The 11,965-nt window shown below is 44.4% G+C and overlaps 1 pseudogene; it reads left to right on the top strand.

The window, feature by feature from the left end:
* The first annotated feature begins 6,350 nt into the window (after positions 1 to 6,350).
* LOC136546876 (isocitrate lyase-like) lies at positions 6,351 to 8,893 on the top strand (annotated as a pseudogene).
* The last annotated feature ends 3,072 nt before the right edge of the window (positions 8,894 to 11,965 follow it).

The raw sequence follows: 11,965 nt of genomic DNA, 5'->3' as shown, positions 1-11,965 counted from the left end.
TTTATTAATATTAGAAAATTATATTAACATCTATAAGTTGAAATAAACGCACTATCGTATTAAGCCGTGTTTCATGAATAATTTTAATTAAACCAATCTAATGATGTATACATTGGATCGTTTTCTATAAATTTTAATTAAAGTTAGAGAAATTGGAGTCAGGATAAAACTAAAGCAAACTTGAAAGAAAGGACTAGCTTTTTATAAAAGAAATGATACCACATGTAGCCAAATAGTGGTTTATCAATTTTATAATATTTTTATGATACAATTCTCTTTGTAAAACACGAACATTCATCGTGCAACAATATAATACGAATAAAGCTCTTCTTGTGCTTTTCCGTAAAGTATCGAGCCTTAATATGACTGAGACAAAAGTGAATCGTCTTGCTATGCATTGCCAAGGATCACGAGTAGCTGGAATGGCAAGCGCCTATATAGGACGAACCGCTGGAGCAAATTATTGGAAGGACGAACCTTGTGGCTTGATTTTCATAGCATACTAGCTATATTTATGTCATTTTTCTTTCAAGTTTCTAGAGGAATTGTTTAAAACAGTAGCTATATTCGAGTCTTACAAAATTTAGGATAATTTGACTTAACACAAACTTTAAAAAAATCTCTTGTATTTGCGAACAGAGAAGTATAAAGGATTCTAAGATTCAAAACTTGACCATAAATATAAGAGATCTCAATAGGATGACACGCATTAATCATTTATCTGATACTACTTAAGGGTGTGTATGAGTGAACTTCTCTTCTCTTTGGGAGAGCTCCAGCTCTGAAAACACGTAACTTCGCGATTAGGTCTGTGCGCGTGGTCCGTAACGCTCTCGCGACTCGCCCTAGCGCCGCCGCGGCCCCCGCCCTTCCACCACCGCTGGTCCCCCTCCGGCATCTCGCCAGAGGCCGGAGGGAGTAGGGATCTATTGTTTTTAATAAGTTTTCTAGTAGATCGAGTCATTAGGGTTAGAGTCTCTCCATACAAAGTTCTTGGTGTTGAGGATTTATCTCCTCCTCTGTAGCGACGGCAAGGGGCAGGGCGAAATTGTTTTTTCCACGGCGGTGCTGTTGAAGATGAGGGCGGCAAATACAACGTCAGCAACTTCATCGGCATGACGACATGGAGACTTTTTTTTTCTTTCCGAACGGCAACATCAAGGCGGAGATGATGTCGTCGCCATGGAATAATTTTCTCTGGTCTCTTCTCCGTTTTGTTATGATTAGATCTAGCCACGATGAAGGACTAGGAAGAATAAATTTCAAATCAGTCTTCCTCATTCTTCGGTAGCAGAAGAAAGAAGAAAAAGGAAGACACAAGAAAGAAGAAGTTTCTTAACTCCGCCTGCAGGAATGTTGACCGTCGTTCGTTGGGCATTTGTTCTCAAGCCTTTTGCTGAGTGTTTGCTTGTGCGGTCATCCATAAGAAGCGTCGTATAGGTTTGGATTGGAGTTTTGGAGCTATTCACAGAGTGAGTACAATATAGATGGAAATATGTTTCTGGATATATGTAATGTATTCCAGTGTGCTTGTAACGTGATGATGCATCCAGCTATAATCTAATACAATTCCTTCGTCTAAAAAAAGCTCTGAAAACACGGATCTGAAGCATCAGCTCCACCACGGAACAACTTCGTCATGAATCTGCTCTCGCACCAATTGGAACTAAGAAACTTGTTTGGCTTGCGGCGCAGCTCAAGACACAAAATATGCAATTGTTTGAGGAAATGACCATATATGCCCTTAGAAGGTTACATAATAGATGTTCTGACATATCTAGCATACGTGAGTGATTGATATTGATTTAAATTAACTTTTATAATTTTTTTGTTTATCATTGTAATGAAAACAACATAGATACAATATCTCATCATAATATGAGCATCCAACATTAACACAACAACATGGCAGCACATGAGATAGATAATTAACCATGGTCATGACAATATCTCAACACAAATGTAATTGTCCATATAAAACTGTACCAAAGGGTTTTTGTTCTAAGAAAGAACAAATACCATTTGTTCCATATTGAAATTATGTGGTGTTCCCAACACACTGCTGTTATTATTCTGCAAAAAATGAGCTACTGAAACGTTAGGCCCAACTTCTGGTTTTGGTACTTGAAATTGCCCCCAAATTATTATTGTAACTGCAAAGATAATAAAAAAAACTAAAACCATTTCCTAAAAGGAAAAACAAAAAAGAACTACAGTTGCCTCTTGTGCTTCGCTAATGAAAATAGGTAAGAAGCACGAAGTTGTCATCTCAGCATCCCACAATACTTTTTCCTAAGGTTCTTCTGTAAGAATAGTTATTCCGAGTTCAATGTAAAATCATATCTGAACTCTGAAATGTACTTAGGAACAAGAAATACCATCTTAAACATATATGAGATAAACATGTTATTTCTACACAACAAGACACACTATTATAACAGGTACCAGCTAGAAAATACAATGCATTTGCTACTCTGAGAAACTGTACAAAGCAATCGCCAAACATAAAAACTTATCGCAGCCTCACAGGATGGATAGTCGTTGTTGTCTAAGAGTTGTTCATGGATCAATCACTTCATCAGAGTACAAAATGAGCAAAATAACTCACGAGCACCAGCAGAAGGAAAACCTTTTGTTTCTACTTCGAACTAAACTGCTCCTGGTGCCTGGAGATGGTATAGACCTTCATGGTAAGCTTCCTCTCGTTGTTCTTCAGTTCGAACAGATAGATATCGCCGACTCAAAGACCATTGTCACGAGCAAATCTGGTCCGACCTTGTTAGCAGAGAGGACCAGAAGTTGGAGGAAGCAGCAAGCGGAACCCCGAAGAACACTGCGAGAGAGAGGGGGATCGGTAGGAGGACAGGTTCGAATTGTCTTTGTTCTGTTTTTTTGTTACCCTCTCCTCACGCACTCTCTGCCTTAAGTATTACACAGCAAGCCTATATCGATACTACTTCCACATGGGTCCGGCTATGGGCGCATCCAGAAATTATACATAGGAGGCTGGCAAAAAGAAACCATTGTAAAGACTGAGCGTGGCTCAACTGATTATATTTTTTTATGATGATCATTTGGGTTAATTGTTTGACTTGACATGATTGCTCATATTTTCTTATATGTAATCTACAATCTAAGACTCTTTTTTCAGTGGTATGCGACGTGCTCACTGTGGTGACTCGAGATCTGCCAGTTTAGTCTTTCGGACATGTTTGTAGGGATGATTTTATTATCTAGTTGTGTTTTGTATAACTTTATTATCTACTCCCTCCATCCTATAAAAAGTGTTGCTATGAAATTCACGTTGGTCTTGAGTTCGACTAGGTTTCTTGAAAATATTTATATCTCTAAATAAGTTTATTATGAAAATATATTGAACGATCTATCTAATTATATTAATTATGTAGTATAAATATAAATATTTTCTTATATATATTGAGTCAAAGTTGAAAATATTTGACTTCTTGGAAAATGAAAATGCCACTTTTTATTAGACGAAGGAGTAGAAGGTATTAATAGGTATATATAACAATAATTTTGTTATATTTTTCATATAAATAAAAATTATAAGGCTATACTAATAAAAGGAATTGTTGTAAAATGTTGTGGGGCCATGGCCCCTGCCCCTGGCTTCGCCATTAGGTTTGGCGTAGCAGACATTGGCAGAACGTCGACGACCATGGGTCGTAGCGGTTGCGCCGGAGCCTATTGTCGTATCTTCCACAATGTGATGATCACCTTCTATTGCCGTGCTATCAGCAGAGATGACAAATCTCCATTGAAAAAACACAATTGGACGGATCCGAGTTGAGCCAGAACGAGTGCAACAAGGACGGAGGAGGAAGTACGAGATTTGCCTTTGAGTCCAGTGAAACCACTTGCCTGTAGATCCACCGTGCATACTTAAAAGTGTCAGTCATATTTGTCCTCTTTATTCAAAGTTATTGGTTTGGCCACTGCACTTGTTACTGTGCTTCTGGCAGAATCACTCGAGCAGTGGCGTGCTGTCCAGGAACGGTTGGATCAAGATAGACCAGCTATACGGCTGGATCTGATTGAGTTTATTCAAGAACAAAAGGAAAATATATAATATACTAGAAGAAAAGCCGGAAAATCTGACGTGGTGATGTGGACGATAAACACGAGCATTTTGTGCCATGCTTACTTGGTCGCCCATCTTTTTTCTCCGCAGCCCAATCAATCCTTATCCCTATGGGTAGGTGCGTGCGTGCCCGGCCCAATCCTGATTGATTGCCTCCTGCGTCACGGGCCAAGCTGCAATCCTGTGAATACAGACTGGTGTGACTGGAGCAGGTTATAGAGGCCTCGCATTTCGGCAATCCGTGTGACCGTATGGGTATGGAAACAGTGTCGGAACATATGCATGTTTCCGAAAACATAAAAGTTCGTTACTCCGGAAAGATTGCAGAAATGTAAGACCACATTTTTGGACTTGTTATTGTCAAATAGCACGGTGTTCATGGCGCCTATTTTTTTCCATCTTTTTATTTTAGGTGCAAATATCGAATTGCATTGGCCCATGTATTGTATGTTAGGTCCGCGTTTATATCGCACCTTGTACCAGGCGTATATTATAAAAAAAACAAACGTCCAGGAGCATTGTCTGGCCGAGCTACATGCCTACATTGCCTGCGTGACAAATCAAATAACCCCTTCAAAAAATTGTTGTAGCATGTATGAATTAGACCTATATACTATTGTATGGACTTTTTTTATTATAAAGTTAAGCATGCAAATGGAAGAATTTCATAAGAACTAAAAATTAGATCGAATTATAAGAGAACAGAGAATGGCAAAACAAATACAATATATGCATGCCTTCTATATTTCTTATATATTGAAAATAGTATTTGCACTTAGTGAAGGTGGTGTGGATGACTTGTATTAATAGGTGGTACCCTAGCACCAAGGCTCCGAGCAAGCAAGGAAGGAGTGTGTGTTGGGGACGAGGGTGGGGGGAGGGGGTTCTTTATTGTTCCGAGCATCACATGTAGATGGTTTGTACCCCAATCTAATGTAAAATCTTACCATGCTACAGTCACCAAAACATCAATTGTTCTGGTATCTTTTTGCACACTAGCGGACCCAACACTCATATAGAGTTTGGGCGATGCTTAAGGCGAGCAATGAGGTCACATGTTTTGAAGCTTCGGACAAATGGGCGATACGACGAAAGTCTCACTATGTGCCGGCGCTGGAGTTCGGGCGGGCACCTAGGGTCGCCATGCCCTAAATCCGCCATTGATCTTGCGCGATAACTATCATCAACACATTTGGAATAGTTATATCAATTTAAAATTAATGTGGATTGAAAATAATGCAAACACGTTCACTAAGTTTTACAATATATTAATCACATGTCTTATGTAAAAATTTGTAACATCTGATGAGATCCCGATCATGTTAGAGAAAAAAATCCTAGTAGCTAGAACCCTGACCCTAATTACCGCCGGCTCAAGACTGATATAGGGGCAGTTTGGGAGAGCTCCAGCTTCAGCTTCTCTGAAGAAAATCACTCCCAACCAGCCAAATGCTCAAAATGCCAACTGATTCAGGTGGGTATCAGTAGAGAATCATTTCTCCATTTACACTACGAGTTGAGAGCTAAAAAAACCTGCTTCACCCTGCTCCTTGTTATATTCTGGTGGGGATCAATAGAATTCTCATCAGCTCCCCACCCATGCTCCCTCCTAGGAATTCAATGGAATCACGCCATCGAAGAATCAAGGAGCAGAGCTGAAGAATCAGGAAACGGAGCAATCCCAAACGGGGCCATACTTCTGCAGTTCTGCTTGCAGCCCTGCGTAACAGCATCCGTGTTCCCTCTACCAACTTTCCCTGTTTCTCTAAGGAACAGGAACCGTGAGGGGAAACAAATTATCCCTACTCTCAGTCATCACTCTGTGGCTAGTGTCAGCTCAGTTTCACGCAAAACAATCGGAGGAGCACGCACGCAACTGACCTCAGCTGGAGTGTGAAAGTGTGCAGCTAGAGCTAACCACTGCTACTGTCCAAAACGTTCCATGCGGGCGCGCGCGCGCGAAACAAGTTTTTTGTTCTCCTTGCGATCGAAACAGATCAGACGACGTGTCCACCATCACTCACCGTTGCAAGTCTGATCCATATATCTCTCACCTGCACCAGACCATGCCAATGCAACCTCTCACATGATAAGGATTGAAAGTTGGAGGCAGCACGTTACGTACAAGTTGCATGCATGATTTTGCTCGATCATCTAGCTAGCAGCCTCTTGCATTGGGGCGTACACCGCTGACTATAAATACGACGGCATCCCAAGCGACAACGGAACCAAGGCACGCTTTGCACTTGCAACTCCCTCACTCACCTCTAAGTGCGTGCCCCCGGTCGACCCACCTCTTCTCCGCTACCAGCCATGGCGTCGCCGTTCTCCGTCCCCTCGCTGGTCGGTTTCTAGCTAGTACATTTCAACTGTTAGTGCAGGAGGTACGTGTACGTGTACGTAACTCGCTCATTCGTCCCGTACGTCTGGACGTACATGTGCATGCAGATCATGGAGGAGGAAGGGCGGTTCGAGGCGGAGGTGGCGGAGGTGGAGTCGTGGTGGACCACGGAGCGGTTCCGGCTCACCAAGCGCCCCTACACCGCCCGCGACGTGGTCCTCCTCCGGGGCACGCTCCGGCAGAGCTACGCCTCCGGCGAGATGGCCAAGAAGCTGTGGCGCACGCTCAAGGCGCACCAGGCCGCCGGCACGGCGTCCCGCACCTTCGGCGCGCTGGACCCGGTCCAGGTCACCATGATGGCCAAGCACCTGGACACCATCTACGTCTCCGGGTGGCAGTGCTCGTCCACGCACACCTCCACCAACGAGCCCGGCCCGGACCTCGCCGACTACCCCTACGACACCGTGCCCAACAAGGTGGAGCACCTCTTCTTCGCGCAGCTCTACCACGACCGCAAGCAGCGGGAGGCGCGCATGTCGCTGCCCCGCGCCGACCGCGCGCGGGCGCCCTACGTCGACTTCCTCAAGCCCATCATCGCCGACGGCGACACCGGCTTCGGCGGCGCCACGGCCACCGTCAAGCTCTGCAAGCTCTTCGTCGAGCGCGGGGCGGCGGGCGTCCACCTCGAGGACCAGTCGTCCGTCACCAAGAAGTGCGGCCACATGGCGGGCAAGGTGCTCGTCGCGGTGTCGGAGCACGTCAACCGCCTCGTCGCCGCGCGGCTCCAGTTCGACGTCATGGGCGTCGAGACCGTCCTCGTCGCGCGCACCGACGCCGTCGCCGCCACGCTGATCCAGACCAACGTCGACGCGCGCGACCACCAGTTCATACTCGGCGCCACCAACCCGCGCCTCATGGGCCGGAGCCTCGCGGCCGTGCTGTCGGAGGGCATGTCGGCCGGCAAGAACGGCAGGGAGCTGCAGGCCATCGAGGACGAGTGGCTCGCCGCGGCGCAGCTCAAGACCTTCTCCGACTGCGCCAGGGACGCCATCGCGGGCCTCTCCGTCTCCGCCCAGGAGAAGCAGCGCAGGCTCCAGGAGTGGGACCGCGCCACCGGCGGCTACGACAGGTGTGTGTCCAACGAGCAGGCGCGCAACACCGCCGCGAGCCTCGGCGTCGCGTCCGTGTTCTGGGACTGGGACCTCCCGCGGACCAGGGAAGGGTTCTACCGCTTCCGGGGCTCCGTGGCCGCCGCCGTGGTCCGGGGCCGCGCCTTCGCGCCGCACGCCGACGTGCTGTGGATGGAGACGTCCAGCCCCAACGTGGCCGAGTGCACTGCCTTCGCCGAGGGCGTCAAGGCGGCGTGCCCCGAGGCGATGCTCGCCTACAACCTCTCGCCGTCCTTCAACTGGGACGCGTCCGGGATGACGGACGCCGAGATGGCGGCCTTCATCCCCAGCGTCGCCCGCCTCGGGTACGTCTGGCAGTTCATCACGCTCGCCGGGTTCCACGCCGACGCGCTCGTCACCGACACGTTCGCGCGGGACTTCGCGCGGCGCGGCATGCTGGCCTACGTGGAGAGGATCCAGAGGGAGGAGAGGATCAACGGCGTGGAGACGTTGGAGCATCAGAAGTGGTCGGGCGCCAATTTCTATGACAGGGTGCTCAAGACTGTGCAGGGTGGCATCTCCTCAACTGCAGCCATGGGCAAAGGCAAGTGCCTCGTTTCATTTAACTCCAGTGCTTTTTGAAAAATAATTTACTGCTCGTGCATACTCCCTCCGTTCCTAAATGTCTGTCGTTTTCATTTCCCAAAAACAACTTTGACTAAATATATATTAAAAATATTAATATTTATGATACATAATTAGTATCATTGGATAAATATTTAAATCTAGTTTTTTAATAAATTTATTTAGAGATAGAAATGTTGCACGCATTTTCTATAAATCGAGTCAAAGTTATCGGCACACAAATCGTGACGACTAACATTTAGGGGCGGAGGGAGTATATAATTTTGATGGTTTTTTTATATACCTAATAATCTGATTTACCAAACCAAGCTGCTCATATTGTGTTTGTACTTGTGCTTTTCAGGAGTTACTGAAGAGCAGTTCAAGGATTCAAGGCCCGCAACTGGGAGCAGTGGCCTGCAAGTTATGGCCAAATCCAGGATTTGATGAAGACCGAGAGAGAATAATATGATTCGGAGAAGGCCGTAAATAAATGAGAGAAAAAAAAATAAGTTGGACTCAGATCATCAGCCATGAGAAGATGTTTTCCAAACTGAACTATAATCAGCATAAATGAATCAATGAGTCGTGTAGCTATGTACGAATGGAGTTCTGAGTTATGACTCCAAATGAAAACCCAGGTTGGGTTGAAAGTATTGGTGTCAATATGTGAGATTATTTATCACTTGAGATTGAATACAAAATTTGATTCTGGTACTCTGTTCTCGGGATTAAAAAACTTCATTTTTAGTACTGTTATATGCATGTACATAGGATTGTAGAGCCTGTTGTAAAATATGTCGTTAGCGGTTAGGACATTTCCCCCTCGGTCTCTCATGTTCAACATATATAGTACATGAAAGTAGAATACATAAATACAAGAGATAGAAAGACTATTCTTTAATCCTCTGAATATACATGATTATAATATAGAGCTCTCACGTATATATATAACCATACTCAGGTCTAAAATTTATTCCTCTGAATATACATGATTATAATAATATAGAGCTCACATGTATATATAGTCTGCTAAGGTCTAAGAGTTTGGCAAGAGCCTACATACAATGATGCAAACGACATGATTAAGATTATTCCTCCTCCTTTCCCTCTAGTACATAGTTTGTATGTTTTACAACACCCTGCCAAGGTCTAAGAGTTTGATAAGAGCCCACATATAATGATGCAAACGACAAGATTAAGATTAAGATTATTCCTCTTCCTTTCCTTCTATTAGAGTCCACCAAGACTTCTTCTACCCAAGAGTACAGCTGAAGATCGGATGAAGCACCTGAAGTCTGGCGATGATGATGATGATAGGAACCTGTGAAGGCGTATGCTGCAAAACAAAGGCTGCGTTTAGTTCCGGCCGGATTCGGCGCCGCCTGAATTCGCTAGCACTGCAGCGCATTGTAGCATTTTGTTTTTATTTGGTAATAATTGTCCAATCGTTGACTAATTAGGCTCAAAACGTTCGTCTCGCAAAGTACAACCAATCTGTGCAATTAGTTTTTGATTTTGTCAACATTTAGTACTCCATGCATGTACCATAAGTTTGATATGACGGAAATCTTTTTTTTTACATAGTGCCAAAGTTTGGATTTTGAATGAACTAAACATGGCCAAAGACCTGCTGATGCTCGTATTTGTCTGTTGGGTAGTTGTATGATCATGGCTGTTCTGTTTGGTTGTCTTTTTTGTCTACCTCTCTTCCCTTCTGGAATTCTGGTATCAGGTCTTCGTGTCTGGTAGTTTGCCCTTCTCTGAGTCAGAGATGCCGGGCGCTTGGGTGTTTAGAATTGTGGCCCTGAACTCTCTTTTCTCTCTTTCTGAACAATCTCATGTATTTCCGTTTATCCTTAAATGGAAATGGAGGATGACCTTCGAGTGAAAAAAACAAAAGAGCCTACCAAAATTTAAAACGGTGTTACACCGACAAGAACCACTTTGTGAATGTTAACAGTGGTGGAGCCAGGGGCCAGGCAGGGGCAACGCCCCCCCCCCCCCCCCCCCCCAAACCCAATAACATATCACAACAATTTTTGTAATTGTATAACTTTATAGTTTTTATTTATATTAAGTGAGAGAATATAATAAATTTTATTATATATACCTATTAATATCTTCTAGATAATAAAATCATATAAAACATACTATACAATACAATGACACATATGAGCACATCCAAAAGACCCTAAATAATAAAATCATCCCTATGAACATTTCCAAAAGTCTGGCCAATGGCCCCGTTCGGCTTACCCCATATTCGGCTTCTTTTTTCAGCCGGAACAGTATTTTTCTCTCACAACAATTCAGCCAGAACAGTGTTTTTAGCCAGTTTTAGCCAAAATTCTGCCAACCGAACGGGACCAATAAATCTAGAGATTTATGATATCATTATAGAGTCTTACTATCAACAGGCAAGTCATCTACTACTGAAAAAATAGCGCATTAAATCCTAGAATACATATATAAGAAAATGCAATCACCCGTGTTAAGTCGATAAATTAACTAGTTGTGCTACGCTAAGTTTTTACAAGTTGGATCTTTTTAGCTGGCCCCATATATATAATTCCTGGCTTCGTCCCTTAATGTTAATGGCCAGAATTTTCAATGAATGCCAATTAAGGTTCATTGGCAAAGAGAAAGTTAAGAAACAGGGCAGTCAGCTCACAGCTAGAACCAGAGCGCTCAGGGACATAATCTTTATATCTCAGTTCTCTGTCTCAAAGAATATAACTCCTGAAAAGCTTAAAAAGAAAATGTAGTACACGAAAATCTCCACATTAACATTAGCATGATACCATGCTTGTTCAGTCATCATCATATCACTAAATTGAGTCCAGATGGCAAAATTCTTTTCTCGTTTCAAAAATCTGGAAAGGCGAAAGGTTTACCCTTTGATGAGTAGCGAGGGAGCTTGTAGATCCTAGACCCTCCAGTTCACCGCGCAGATCTCACCATCGGCGGAGTGCTCCGCTCTAGGACGAACATGACACTATGAGCCATTTAGACTAGAATTATTTTGCATAATATGATGAATAAATCATATGGTAGTACTAGTAAGACTTGACTTGCGGCATTTATTTAGTTCATAAAAAGGATAATGATACTACCGTAAATAAATAGAACTCAAAGAGCAATAAAATAACTATATAATTACCTCAAACAAGACAATAATGCTTTTAGAAAGACACCTCCGGACATTTCTTGATGATGAAATATCATCAGGAACAATATCAAGACATATGTCGTCCAAAATCCTTCTCAATGCCGCATGCAGCTAAGCCATTCAATCTTTCTTGTTACGTAGTCGACCTTAAACAAATTTTGACCTTAAACTGTACGCCTGTGCCGAATGATCCTCTTTCCGTGATTCCGTGTGCACGATGCGCCGTTCGCGGTGGCGATCTCGCAGAGAGCCAGAACGCTGATTCACTCGCGGCTCACGCAAAGACGGGAGAAACACCGAAACGGGAACTGCGCTAGCGTGGCCCTTCAACTCCACGCTGATGGGCCACACACACATCGGATGGGCCACAAACACATCGGATGGGCCGAGATTGCTGGACTGTTAGCAAGGCTTCAATTCCACCGTACAGAAAGACGGACGCGAAGATGCGCCGAACCTGTCGACTGGAGGGGACCGAAGCGAAGCGGCGAGGAAGCTGTCAAAGTCCACCAAAACCACGCCGGAAGTCGCAGGGCAAAAGCCGGCCGGCAACGCGTCGACCGAATCCACTAGTATCCCTCTTCCGCTCCTATAATAGACGGGACCTGCGCCCCGCA

The sequence above is a fragment of the Miscanthus floridulus genome, chromosome 3 (genome assembly GCF_019320115.1).
Source record: "Miscanthus floridulus cultivar M001 chromosome 3, ASM1932011v1, whole genome shotgun sequence".
Lineage (NCBI taxonomy): Eukaryota > Viridiplantae > Streptophyta > Magnoliopsida > Poales > Poaceae > Miscanthus > Miscanthus floridulus.
The sequence above is the reverse complement of the archived record's forward strand: the minus strand, read 5'-3'. Positions and strand labels throughout refer to the sequence as shown.